This window comes from Eupeodes corollae, chromosome 1 (genome assembly GCF_945859685.1).
Source record: "Eupeodes corollae chromosome 1, idEupCoro1.1, whole genome shotgun sequence".
In the NCBI taxonomy this organism is placed as follows: Eukaryota; Metazoa; Arthropoda; class Insecta; order Diptera; family Syrphidae; genus Eupeodes; species Eupeodes corollae.
In genome coordinates this window covers 294284085-294298651 of record NC_079147.1, presented here as the reverse complement: position 1 = coordinate 294298651, position 14567 = coordinate 294284085, and the positions used below count along the sequence as shown (strand labels likewise).

General features: G+C 32.5%; 1 protein-coding gene across 2 annotated transcripts in view; it reads left to right on the top strand.

The window, feature by feature from the left end:
• The window catches only part of LOC129940526 (tyramine/octopamine receptor), a 239966-nt gene that overhangs the window by 134734 nt on the left and 90665 nt on the right, over positions 1-14567 (top strand). For both annotated transcript variants that reach the window (XM_056048891.1, XM_056048890.1), the window contains exon 2: positions 8062-8131. The gene's annotated coding sequence lies outside the window, so the exon portion shown is untranslated. The remainder of the gene's footprint in view (positions 1-8061; positions 8132-14567) is intronic.

Genomic DNA, 14567 nt, shown 5'->3' with positions numbered 1-14567 from the left:
CATTCGCAAGGAACGATTATACAATATTTTAACTAATATTTTGTCATAATTATGAATATGGAAGAAGAGCTCCAGGCAAATGGTTGACTAAATATGAGAGCATTTTGTCATCTCGTCATATAAGCACTTCAGTGAATTGAAAACTTTCAACAATATTTTATACCTGGCATAAGTACTTTTATCTTTTTATTATGTCCTTGCAAAGTAAAAAATTTCGAAAAATATAAAAATTTAAAGTTGATTTTTTAAAATGAAAAGTTTCTCAGTTTTATTACAAACTGATTAATTAATCTACAGCTCTTCTTTTAAATCCAATTTTTCAATCATGAAACGAACACTCAGTTAGCTATCCAAGGAATAAATTAAATAACAACAAATTTAAGCTTTGACCCTTAACTTTGTTAAATAAGAAAAAAGAAATATTTTTTTTTAAACTTGAAGAATTTCAAATTCCTTGTCTCTTATAATGTGACAAAGAAATGATATTAAGGTATAAGAATTATAAATAAATACATTTTTGAATTTAAGTAGATTTTTCATCTTTTTTACGACAAGAGTTTTGTGTGAGTATTCGCATTGCGACAAGAAATAAAAATGGCAGAGAAAATTCAACTTTATGGCAATATACAAAAATGTATATAACGAGGTTAAAAACAAAATCTTATGCTTATGCTGATGGGTAATAAAAATGAGAAATTCTCTTTCAGAATTTATTAAATAAAATATTTCGTTGACCTGAAGGACTATAAAGGAGAGATTTTTCGCAAGTTAATTGAATTTGTTTTAAGAGGCAAAATATTACCAAAATGCTGAATGCAACTTGAATCTGTAGTTTTTTTAATAACGATAAAATTAAGGAAAAGGCTTAAGACAGACGTTGGGTCCTTAAATATTCACATATATGGAAAGAGTGGACCGAAATAAAATTAAGTTGGCCTCCTTATGGTACGAAAATATCGACTTAATTAAAAGTTGAAACGATCTCAGAACACCTAACTTCAAAATTAATTTTGAACTGAAAAGGACACTAACTGCAGTTAATATTTGCTTAGTATTATTTAAGAAACAACCTCAATTCAAGTCTCAAAGTAAAGCTCATAAATTGAACTGATTTGTATTAGATTAGAAATTAGAAGAGTGTTTTTTGAGACGTTTGATTTTGAATCTGGCAATTCTTTTTTCAGAGTTAATTTTCTTGACAGCTGTCACTTGAATTCTGTTCAGTAGGGTTTGTCATTTCATAACGATTGGATTTACCCCTGATCAAAGTTTGCAAGTTGTGCAAATTTATTACCAATTTATTGAAGGAAATTTGTGGCTATTAAACACCGCACGAGTGTTTTTTGTTGGGTAATGTAAAGTCGGTTGTCTATACAGATAATCCTCAGAAGATTAGCGCCTTGAAAGAGAATATTCTTCTGGAATTTACTTGACCAAAATGCTGCCATAAGTATACAAATTGTAAATTATTTTTAAGCTAGTCAGTTGCAATAAAACCTTTAGCATCGTTTGTCTACTTATTTTATTTGGTTTTGCTTTTTCACTCCGTGCATACATGTTTGATTTTTTAGGCAAGAAATCGGTGGAGTGGTTAATTAATTTTAAAAGAACGAAAGTCTAAGTGTTTCTGGTATACAGAATTTTTCGAATACCAAGTCACACTTACTTGTGGTAAGTTTTTTGTGATTGAATAATTCCACGTTTTAGTGACGTAAAGTTGACATCAGAATCATGCGTTTTGACATCGTTAGTTTTGTTTTATACTGGACTATGCAAAAGACTGCATCTGCAAGCATTATTCCAGAACTTTAGATGCATTAAAACCAACATTAGGTACCTACCCAATTTATGACTGAGATAATGTTCAAAATGTGGAAAAATAAGTTTCGTCAAAAGCGTTTAAAAATGTTTTCTAAATTTAATGTAATAATTTATAATTTTTTTTTTCAACATCTTTGCAGACATTTTCCTTTGTAAATAAATTTTGTTTGCATTTTTAAAATTATCTTTTTTTTTAGTAATATTTTTAAAATGCAGTTATCAATTGCTTAAATTACTTACTTACTTAAGGTGGTGCTACAGTCCTGTGTGAACTAAGGCCTCACGCAACAAACCGTATTGTGAATATTTGATCGACTGTTGACTTTCCTGGTTTAAAACCACACTGATAATGATATTCCAGGTTTTTGACGATGGGATGTAGACGTTTACATATTACGGCAGCGAAGATTTTGTAGGCGATGTTAATTAGACTGATTCCTCTATAGTTGGTGCAGTTTAGAGGGTCTCCTTTTTTCAGGATCGGGCAAATAATACTGAAGTTCCATTCATCGGGCATTCTTTCTTCCGACCATGTCTTACAGATAAGTTGGTTCATTCTCCTAACCAACTTATCTCCAGCTGCTTTAAAGAGCTCGGCATTCAAGCCATCCGGTCCAGCGGCTTTATTTGACGTCACCTAAGATATAACAATCTTTAGTTCGTTTAAGTTGGGAAGACGGGATTGTTGTCTTTCTTCGTCTATGTAGTATCCTACCTGACAGCGGAATTAGGTTCGTAGTCGCAGTTGTACTGTCTGCAGAAGTGGTCCTTCCATATCATCAGCATTGACTGCGGTTCCACTATGATGTGAATTTCGTTTCACCTGTTTATAAAACTTTCGAACTTCTTTCCTGCTTTTAAACCTCTCAACATCTTCGACCGCGTGCTTCTCATGCGCTCTCTTTTTCCTTCTGAGAAGTCGGTGTTCCTCTCGCCTCTTCTGCGTGCCTGTTGTTTGGTTGCATTTGCCTGCCGACATTCCTCATCAAACAAGGGGTTGCTTGTTGGTGGTTTCTTGAAACCCAGCACATCAGAGTTATCTTCTCTGATTTCATCTTGGCAATGTTTCCACCGGTACATTGTGTTGGCGGCAGAGATCTTCGAGAGAGGTTGCTTGTACTCGTAAGTCAGTCGGAAAAGGATTTGGCTATCTCTTGCGATTGTAGCCGTTCGACGTTGTACCTTCTCCCAGGACCTCCCTGTTTTGCCTTGGGTCTACCCTAAGCGCTACCTTGGTTACAACGAGGTAGTGGTCCGAGTCGATGTTAGATCCTCGGAAAGTTCGGACATCCATGATGCTGGAAGTGTGTCTGGCGTCGATCGCAATATGGTCAATCTGGTTGACGGAGATTGATCTGGAGAACGCGTACTTCCTACCATGACGTTTCGCCAAGGAGCAAAATCTATGACCCTGAATCCATTGTCGTGCAGGCATTGCCTAACTACTTATAAATAATAAAGTTCAAAATTTTAATTTTGTTAAAAATATAAACCCGTTTTTGACATATCACATGCAAAAATGCTATTTGCAATACCTACCTGCAGTGTTTTTTTTTTTTGTATTAGTAATGAAATAAAGTAAAAGGCTTAAGACACCCGTTGGGTCCTTAAATATTCACAAACATATATAGAAAGAGTTTATCAAAAAAAAAAAAATCAAAATGGGGTGGCGCAACAGTCCGTTGTGAACCAGGGCCTAGTGACTTACAACTCTCAACCATTCCTGTGTGCGAGTACTGTTGTCAGGAATGGAAGGGACCTACAATTTAAGGCCGAATCCGAACGGCTATTTTTTTTTTTTTTTTAAATTAAGGTGGCACAGGCAGGGATTGAACCCAAGACCTCTTGCATGACAGTCCAACGCACTAACCATCATGCTACGGGTACTACAGAAAGAGTTTATGCTTCAATAAAATTAAGTATTACTTTTTTGGTATGGAAATACCTACCTTAGATATTTCGAAACTTATGTGTATTTATATATCTACTTATATAAGACGGACAGTTATCAGCTGAGTTAAGACTCGCTACCAACAATTTTAGAAAGAATACCTATTTAAGTTATTTGGTCTAGAGGTAAATCTAATGAATTGATAATCAAATTAATTTTTTATAGCAAAATGTTGAACTTCAAAAGAAAATTGTATGCATTTATTGTTATTTCACAGTTCAGCATAAGGGAAAAATTAATTTCAAAAAAATGTCAGCTTTTTAAGTCAGAAAAGAATTTTTCAATATATCAACCCCATAAGGAAAAAGAAGTTTAGTTAACCTAATGCCCATTTTCATAATGTCCCTAGAAATTTTGTCTGCGTGAAAGGACATAAAAAGCGTGAACATTTGTATCAAGAAATATTTTTAAAACCCGATTTCGATTAATAATTACTGATGATGAACAAAATAAAAATATTTGTACGGCATACATAAATGGATTTTCAATAAGAGATTTTATTTTGAAAAGCTTGGTATTTGGGCAGCTGTCCATATAACAAGTAAATATTATTGCAATAAAAAACCCGTAGAGGTTTTAACATCACATTAAAATGTTAACGATTCGCTAATAAAAGGAGGGCTGGCTATCAGTTATATTCTCAGTAAAAATTAAAACACGAGTTACCTGAAATGTTTTACTGAGGAGCGTTTATAGCAAACAGTAAATTGAAGTCTTTAATTAGAGGTTTAAAATGATTGTTGATTTCTTCAGCATTTTTTTCCTGATGCCATTAGAACAGTAAAAAATTGGAAACTTGTAAAACGCAATCGAATTTTTCAGTCACCTGTTTAGTATAAATGAAGACATTACACTTTTTCAAATGCATTTCCGAAATAAATTTAGCTTTAAACGCATTGTTCCTTTTTGCAAAAAAAAAACGTGACGTTAAAATTTATCTTATTGCATTTATGTATGTTTTTATAAAAATAAAGCCCTTACATGTTCAAAAGACAAGAATTTAAAACAAAAATTTCATAAATATATTTTATTGATAGCCCAAAATGTTACGAAATTGGCAGTCAAAGTTCGGAAAAGCACCTATTAAGTTGGCAAAAGTGAAACTAATGAAGAATGTGAAGGATGGAAACCGTGTGTATTGATCAAGAAGAAATGAAAGTATTGATGTTGCAGCCGGTTGTTTTGACAAATAATGCATTTTTGGAAAAATGCTTTTTAAGTAAATCATAGGTTTAAGTACTTTATAAGATCAGTTGCCACAAAAACTTAAGAAACGTCAGGTCTTCAATAAAAAATCATCTTCAATAATAAGAACATTTTCACGGAGACTGCGTTAATAAGCAGAATTATCACAGTTCAGACTTGGAAAATACAGGAATGATTTGGTAGAAATTCTCTCCATTCTTAACATGTCGCTGTTTGGTATTGTTTTTGTTCTATCATGTTGCTGTACTTGGACCATATTCATTCTAAATTTAGGCTGGTGTACCTATATTACCAAGCAATTATTAAGAATTTTGTATGGCCGGACTTTTATTTTGAACAAGATGGAGGCTGATCTTCGTGCCTCATAGACAAGGGAACAATTTAACTTCTACAAAAAACCGTGTTATTTGTCTTAAGGGTTATCATAACAAGCCACCGACATTTTCTGATTTAAGACCTTTAAAATTTGTTCTATAAGCCCACGTGAAAGATGCGTTCTATTTCATTACTCCACAATCATGCTATGGACTTTAAGTACATTTTATTTTATGTTGATATAAATATTTGGTATTTTTATAAAAATCCAACTGACAATTTAAAAAAACACAAACAGAACTTAACTTCCCGATTATCTTGTCCAAAAACTATCAATTTTAGTTGGTCATTGAAGTTATTTATGTAAAAGTCAATTTCGCTTTTAAACAAATATCATATGAAATGGGAAGTTATCATTGTCGGCCGCAACCCATCTTCTTTTTTAAATATCAAAATGGAACTTCTAACAGGAAAACCTCATACAATTTTCAACCGTAATGTGTTATACAATTCTTTGAAACTCAATCAAGCACTAACTGTAATTTAAAAATTGTCATGTTCCCTTGACTCAAGGCAAAATAAGTTCAACAAAAATGTTAGTCCAAAGTAAAATACCCAGCGCATGTTTTAGTCTCCTTCTTCCTGATATATAAGATCACAAATAATAAATTAATTTAATCTGTCATCAAATGCATAACTTTTTGTCCAATTATACTCTCTACGTGCTTCTAATGGGATTCCTTCATCAAATTCTTGTTATTTTCTAAAACAAAAATGGAAAGTCATATAAATTTCCAAAACTATACGGACATGGATTTGTGTTCTTCTCTTCCGCATTACGTTGCAAATTGCAGATTACACCATCACAAAAGACCACAACTCCTCCTAACTATCTTTGTACCCACCCACTTAGAGCTTACCTTAAAGCTAGTAGTTGTCAACAAAGCATTATTTCATTTTAAACCAAGGACTAAGATCTAGAGCATATACGTACCTCTAAAAAGATAGTTTTGCAAACCGAATGAAGCTACCAACAATATTCAAAGGTAAACCTAATCTAAGTTGAGTTGTTCTCTCATCGAAATCACCAAAATCCTTATTATTTACCTTGTGGCAAGCGCCAACAGAAACTTTTGTACTTTTAATGAAATTAGTTTTAGTGAACGTTTTTATGAAATATCCTCTGAGAAAACGGAGATCAGCTGCATTAACTTTACGCTTCATTTTACAAGTTAAAAAAAAAACTTTAAAACCAACTTTCCTTATTCTTGCCATACCTAAATTCTATTAGGATAATAGCTTTTTTAAACTATTTTCAAAAAACTCCAAACTTCTTCTTTCTATTATACTCAAGCCCCATCAGTTCAAAAGTGAGAAAGAAAGAGAGAAGTGAAACTACGAGTGAGATAAAAGTCTTATATCATATGCGTTAACTTGTGTTCTACCGCGGAATGCATTTTCCTTTAGCACCACTAAGCTGTCAACTTGGATATGCCTCTTTTATAAGACAGCACAAATTTTAAGTTTGCGTCCTGTCTTCATGCTGTGCTAAAAGCTATGTGTAGTCTATTTATGGTGTATCCTTAAACAGAGTTGTAAGGTTTTCCAGAAAAATGGATACAAAATGTTTTCTATGCCATCATCGTCATACAATACGTTCCTCCTGATGGTCCTGATGAAAAGTACTCAGGCTATGCTATTGCTATACAACATCCTCGGAGGATGTGGAAGATGTATGGCTTTTCGTCTTTATGCTTGTTATATTGTGTCTGCTGCAATTCAAGGATATTTTAAGGAGCTTCAAGCAAAGCCAGTCACACCCACTTCCTTCTGAAAGTGTTGTGGCCAAAACCATCATGACAAACTTTATCGTTACGTTACATTATTTTTGGTTCTGTCTGCCTCTGATGCTGGGCTGGAACTGAGACTGGGAGATGTTCAAGTTGGAGGAGCATTGTGTCTTGGATCACCATCATCAGCCAGCAAGCCAGCAGAAGCCAACGCGATAGGAAACTCTTATCAAAAGAATTGAGAAACCCGGAAAATATATGATGGCGCCATACCAAAACAGGCTTTATGTAAATTTGCAAAAGGATTAAGCACAGTCAACTTCTGCCTTGTGGTACATCCATATGCATAGATATATATATTTTTTGTTATTTTTGGGACAAGTTTTCCTATAAGTCATATTTACATGTGGAAGAGGTTTGTATTTTTAGGTATGTCACGACAGCTTGGCTGTAAAAAAGGAATAACGCCCTGGGATCCTTAAAGCTATATACAACATCATAAGGTTGTAACTCTTCTTCTATAGACCATGAAAGCAGATACCTCTGCAATAGATGTTTTGAAATATTGGGACAAAACATGAAAATTCAATAGGTAATGGTTGAATTGTGAGCTTAGGGAACCTCTTAAGTAATATTGTACTCAAAAGTGTACAAATTTACATAAAAGACCAAAATAGAAGTGTAAGGACTTTAAAATTTCTAAAAACAAATAAAGGTTAAGGGTTCAAAAACTTATTTCGGATCTATTTTCGGGAAATATGTAGGTAGAATGTTTTTGTTCTGTGTATAACTTTATTTGTTAGGCGTTAATTGAGGAATTTTTGATTCAAACTATGAAAAGGCCACTTAATGAATGAAAATGAGAGTTAACGTTTGATGTTTTAAGATTTTTGATTAATTAAAATTGTTTACAAAAGAAAAACAGTAAAATATTATTTTCAAATTAAAATTTAAAAAACAAATCTTTTTTCTTTTTAGATTATTCCAAAATGGAGCTGAATGAGGAAAACACAGATCTTGAAATTCAATCTTCGAATATAAAATAAAGGTAAGTTTTGAAGAGATCTTTTTAGAACATTTTAGCTTTAATAATATTTAAAAAAATTGTATTTCTAAGAGAAGAATAAAACACTAGCTGCAACAACTAAAATGAATCAAAATAAATCTAGGAAAATAATTTTAAAAAAAAATCAGTACACAAATATTCAATTCATTCTTTGCCATTTTATTGACTTAGGTAATTTCGAAAAAATTGTGACATACTTTCAATTCAATGTTAATTAAAGTGCTTAGGGATACGCAATAGTTTTTGTTTTTCCATCTGGTGTGTAGACGAAGGAAGCTTCATAGAGCTTAACATCAACATTTTTAGGAAGAACAATTCCGTGTTTTTCAGAACACTTTACTTAGAGGAAAAAAAACAATATAAACAGCTTCTAGTTAAAAAACAGAAACATTATTTTAATGATGTACCAACCGGTCTCTCATCATGTAAGGACTCGAAAATATTTTGGTCAAAGGTGAGGTTATTAGGTACCTACAAAAACTTAACTTAACTTATTTATAAAAGTTATGAAAAGGCCCGACTTAAATCTTCAAAAACAGATATTAAACTATGCACTTAGACGTCAAATATCGCCTTTCAAAGAATGGAATGATCTAGGTTTTAGACACAGTGTAGACTTCGACCTCAATAATACAGCCCATACCAATAAGCAGGCCTTATTCTACAGCTGTATAGCTTTAGTAGATGATTCCTTGTATTGGCAATGTTTGAATAAAGGGAAAACATCGACATAAAGAATTAAACCACACACTTCTTATTCGAAATTATTTTAACGAAAAACTCACTCTCAAATGAGTGTTATCTTTAAGGCAAGGACTGAAATGCTTTGTTTAAAGTATGGACCTCAAAGAACAGACCCTCGAATGATATGTAGTTCGTGCCCAATCTTACAAGAATTCCGGAGGCTTTAGTTCTCAAAGAGTTTCCTAACACTTGAAGATACAAAGGATCTTTTAAATGGTTGCTCAGGCTGGAACATTCTTTGTCTCTGTGTGAATCATGCCTTAGGTTACCGTAGCAGTTTCATGGATTGAATTTTTAACTAATTTAAATGATGATTAAATAAAATGTTAATCTCTTTTTCTGTTAAAACATGATCTTCATTTTTTTTATTTATTTAGAATTTATTAAATCTGATATAATAATTTAATACTTATATATTTTTGTTAACTTTAACTTTTTTCATAAAAAATAAAAAATACAAAAAATAGTATGCAAATTTGGTAAAATTGATACTAGTACATATAGACAAACTTTTAAGCAACACAAATCGACAGACGGGATGGGAAGTTATCAGTGTGGGTCGCATCCCAGCCTCTTTTTTTAATTTCAATTTATTTCCCATATTCCAGTTGAAAATTATTACATTTGTGAGTTCCTCTCGCACCACAAAACAGAAAATTGATTCGAATTTAGTTTCCACATCATAGTACATGTTCTAAAACGTATAGTATCGTACATATTTTTTCGGAAACGCTAAAAAACAACGCCACAAGTCGATAACATTTTTGGTTATTGAGATATTTGGGGTCAACCAAATGTGTCGCTTTCTTAAATCGTTGGCGCTTTAATAAAAACAATCTACTAAATTTCTATTTTTTCGTCAAATTTTGGTCTTATAATTTGTATAACAAAATGTGTTTTTATTTTATATCTTAACTGGTTCTTGATTATATTTTGTGCTTACTAACGTAAGGACACCGATATTTCTCTAAAAACCATAAATCTTAATTCAGAAATTTCAACAATTTAAATTTGAAGCTTCAACTCATAACAATTATATCCAATGGGACATTATTAAGTACTGCATAATTGTTATCGAATATAAAGTAGGTAGGTAGGAAGAAATGGCAATTACATGTAACTCTTGTTGTGCAACTCAATTACCGCTGGAAAACGCCACCGTTTTAGTAACATAAACTCGTTTGACCTACACAATAGAAAATAAAATTATAAATAGATGATATTATGATGGATTTAGCAATCCTAGAACCGCTCAGGGCAGGATATTTATAGAGCAAGTGAATCACAGTTTCCCTTTCATGATGGTCTTCGATACTACAGCAAAGAGTAATTACTGGTAGTGTATAGACCCGAGTTATCAATAACTATAACACACTTGTTTTAGTTTCAAAATACTTGTTTAATTATATGATCTTTACTCCCCTGCTGATAATTGACAATTGAACTGATAACAAATATTGATCTTTCTCTAAAGCCGAACCGGTTCTTCTCATATGCTCACAACAGATAATCTTCTTATGTTTGCTCTTTCTTATCCACTCTCCTGGTCGTGTTGTTGTACAGGTCTCCACAGGTAGTATGACATCCAAATCTGGAGATTTAAAGATAGAGAAAGAACTAACAGCCCAGGAAATACTTTCTCTTGTAATAACAGAATTAATTTGTTTGAACTTCTAAGCGTGCAATTCTCGCAGCCCGGAAAATGTGTCGACATGATTATTTATAAGGACTCAGCTGGAGAGGACGTCAACAATTCAAAAGGTTTCTTCAGAAAAGATGGATAGCAATGTTTATTCGACGAGACTTTAATAAGTCGCGTCGGCAGAATCATTTATGTCTTTAATCGTTCGACAACATTCTCTCCAACTTTAATTTTTGTTAGTTTCTATAACCCACTTATGAACTTTAAGGGATTCTTTACATGGTTGGTTTGCAATCTTGCTTGTGGCAGATATCAAAGATCGTTTTAGATATTTGCCTTAAAGCAGAAAAATCTTCGTTCAACCAGGTAGGACATTTTGTACGGCTGTATTGGACATGAAATCTTAAAAGCAGTTAAAACTGAAAATTCAAAAATTTTTAACCTTGAGTTCCAGATCTTTGGAGTTTTGTTTGGTTCGGACTTAACTATTTGATTGAATTTCCAGGAAGTACGTTGAGGATTTCTATAAGGGGGAAGAGCTTCTGACTTAAAACTTTTGTTGAAGAGAATCCATTTGTGATCCGAAAAAGAATACAAAGAGGATTTTTTAATGGATTTTAACGGATGAAGTTTCAAAATTTTACATATGCGGTGTAAAGAGAAACTTTAGTACGTATGTAAATATAAGAAGTCTGGATTATAAAGGTTGCTAAAATAGTATGAGAATGTTTTTATTCACTTCTCAAAGAAAGTAATTGTTATCGGTCCGATTTGTTATAATGAAAATTTTGACATTCCCCTACGTTTCAAGGTCCTTAGATTCCAGATAAAAGATTTTTAGAGATTCTGTGCCTGATTGAGAACGTACGTTCGTAAGTCCGTACGTATACACGAAGACATTTTTCTCGTCGATAGCCCAAGAACTAGTAGAGATAGCAATTGCAAGTAAATCTTGTTATACAGATAATAATGCAGAAAAATGCAGAAAAGGCTCTCAAGAAAATTAAGTGGGTGGTTTTTTACCCGATAGCAATTTAAAAACAGGTGAAAATTTTGGTTTACCCAAAATATCTCACGAACCAATAACGCTAGAGACTCGAATTTAATTGTATATTATATATTGTAAAGTGATACCAAACGAGTATTTTTTTGGAAAAAAAATGCACCTCGAAAATTTTACGAAGAAAAAGTGATTTTATCTTCAAAATAATGTTTTGCAACGAAAAATATTGTTTTTGACATCTAGTAATATTTTGAGAAAAATCGATTTGACAGTTTTTTTTACAAAAAATTAAAACTTAAATTAAAAAATTACTAAAACTTGGTAAACATTGATTGTTGACTCAAAAATTGAAAATATTAGCTTCACACTTATTTTATCTCACTGAAAATGTTATTTTCGACATTCAGTACATTTTTTATAAAAATCCAAAAGTGCATTTTTTCAAAAAACAAAAATAATAAGTATGTATACCCAAATTTCGTAAAAATTGATATCCGGTTCTCGATATCTCGTGAATAGTAGAAAAAATTGAGTTCAAAATAATTTCATTCATCATGTTTGTTTATAGAAAAAATCATTTTTTTAAGAAATGCTTCTAAAATTAATAAAAATCGGTTTTCGAAATGCTTCTAAAATTAATAAAAATCGGTTTTCGAATAAAAATCTCGTTATCATCGAATGACAGCTACAGAGTAGACGCACATTTGAGTCCGGCAATCTTGTTTAAATTCTCGAGTGTATTTATAGATCAAGAATTAAAAAGACTTACCTAAAAGTTGTTTACATACTCCTTGAACGTCTTGAATATTTTTGCATTGAGAAGTGTTATTAATTTAATCACAAAATCAAATCAAAAAATTAAATTCAGTGTTCCGATTCCACTTACTCTTAAATAATAATGTCACAGTCGGCGACACGTCTCGGGAGTAAATACAAAAACACCAACATTAAAACAACAGACTCTCCCGCTAGATCCGTTCCGACCCCTCCTAATCAAATCGACACAAATCTTAGTGAAAAAATAACGGACCAACGGTTTAAAGAACAGTCCGACTACATAATTGACCTGCTTTCAAAACAAATTACCGACTCCGAAAAAAGAATTTCTGATAAAATTAGTAATCAAATTAAAGAATTGCAAAATTCTATTAATAACACTATAGTAAAAGTAAATGAACTTGAATCACTCCTTTTCAACGCTAAATCTAATATCACAACTCTTGAATCAGAGATATCGCAACTTAAAAACACTCTCGCGGATGTAAACAAACAATCCACCGTCACCCAAGTTGAATTAAATGCAATAAAAACACTTCAAAACGCACAGGAAAATCGTACTGTGGCATGCGACTCATTTATATTCGGCTTAGCATTTTTACCCGACGAAAATCTTAAGACCACTTTTAATCTTCTGTGTAATGCACTACAAATCAAACCACCAACAATAAAAAACATCTATCGAACACGCGCCCGCACAGAGTCAAAAGACACACCGATCCTCGTCAAATTTCACACACCGTATGATCGTAATTTCGTTTTGAGGTCAATTGCGGATTTTCGTAAACAAAAACAAAGGGAACTGAGCCTACTAGATGTTGATTTAAATTCTTCAAACTCTTTTCACATGCGCGAATCATTAACTAAGAACAACTATACCATCCTTCAACATGTCTTGGCTTTAAAAAAACAAAAACGGTTATCTTCTGTTTACACATCTCGTGGAATAGTGTATGTAAAACGTCACTTGAATGAAACAGCTGAACCCATCGACTGCATCGAGAACTTGGACAGGGATGTCAACTCTAGCTTGCCTACATAAATAATTATTTTTATTATTAATTCATTTTTCAAATAACTACTTTTGTCTTCAATTTATACCTTATATACCAATTATTAATTTCATCTTCTTTTCTTTTTCTCTATAAATTATACTAGAAATAATAGTTTTTTTATCTCATTCTTCTTTTATTAAACTTCATTTTTAGAATCAAATTCAATTTAAATTATTATTGCTTTTATTTTTTATTTTTTATTTTTAATTTTTAATTTTTTTTCATTCTTTATTTTTCTTTCATATTTCCATTCTGTGCTCACTATTCTTCTTTTAATTTTTTCCTTTTTTTTCTCTCAATCCGTACTATGGGTGATTTTAGCTTACGCACCATGGTTAACGTGTTGGGTTGTCAAGAAGCTGGCCTACGGGTGTGTCACATAAACGCACAGAGTTTGCTGGCTAAGATGGATGAATTTCGTTATGTATTTGAGGAATCTAAGGTTGATGTTATTTGCGTATCTGAAACCTGGCTTACCGATGAGCAAAATGATCAGTTGTGTTCGCTTGGGGGTTATAGGATTTTTCGTTTGAATAGGGTGCGCTGCAGAGGTGGGGGTGTCGCTATTTATGTAAAAGCAGGATTTAAATGCAGACTTAAGAACTCTTCTCCTGACGATAGCCAAGTGGAATTCGTTTTTGTTGAGTTGTCAAATTTAAATGAGAAGCTTTTGATTGGTGCTGTGTATAGACCAAACAGAAACATCTGTATTTCTCCACTTATATCTATCATTGAACAAATTTCAACTTCTTATCCAAATATTTTATTATGTGGGGATTTCAACTGTAACCTCTTACAGGAAAATAACTTTGTGTATGAATTCCTCTCTCTTAATCTCCACTCCGTTAACACTACCACCCCTACCCACTTTTCCAATTCGGATCCCTCGTTATTGGATATTTTTTTCGTCACTGACAGAACTAAGGTCATTCTTTATGATCAGCTATCGGCACCAGCTTTTTCGAGGCATGACTTAATCTATATGACCTTCGACTTTCAAATGGAGAATCAAACTGATGTCTTCGTATACAGAGACTTCAAAAATATTGACTATACCTCGCTTCACTCAGATGTGCACAATATTTACTGGGATTTAGTTTTTTCAAAGCCCTCACCTAGCGATAAAGTAGAATTTCTTTACTCCAATGTACCTAGGCTCTTTGAAATATATGTGCCATTAAAAACTAAATGTTGTAT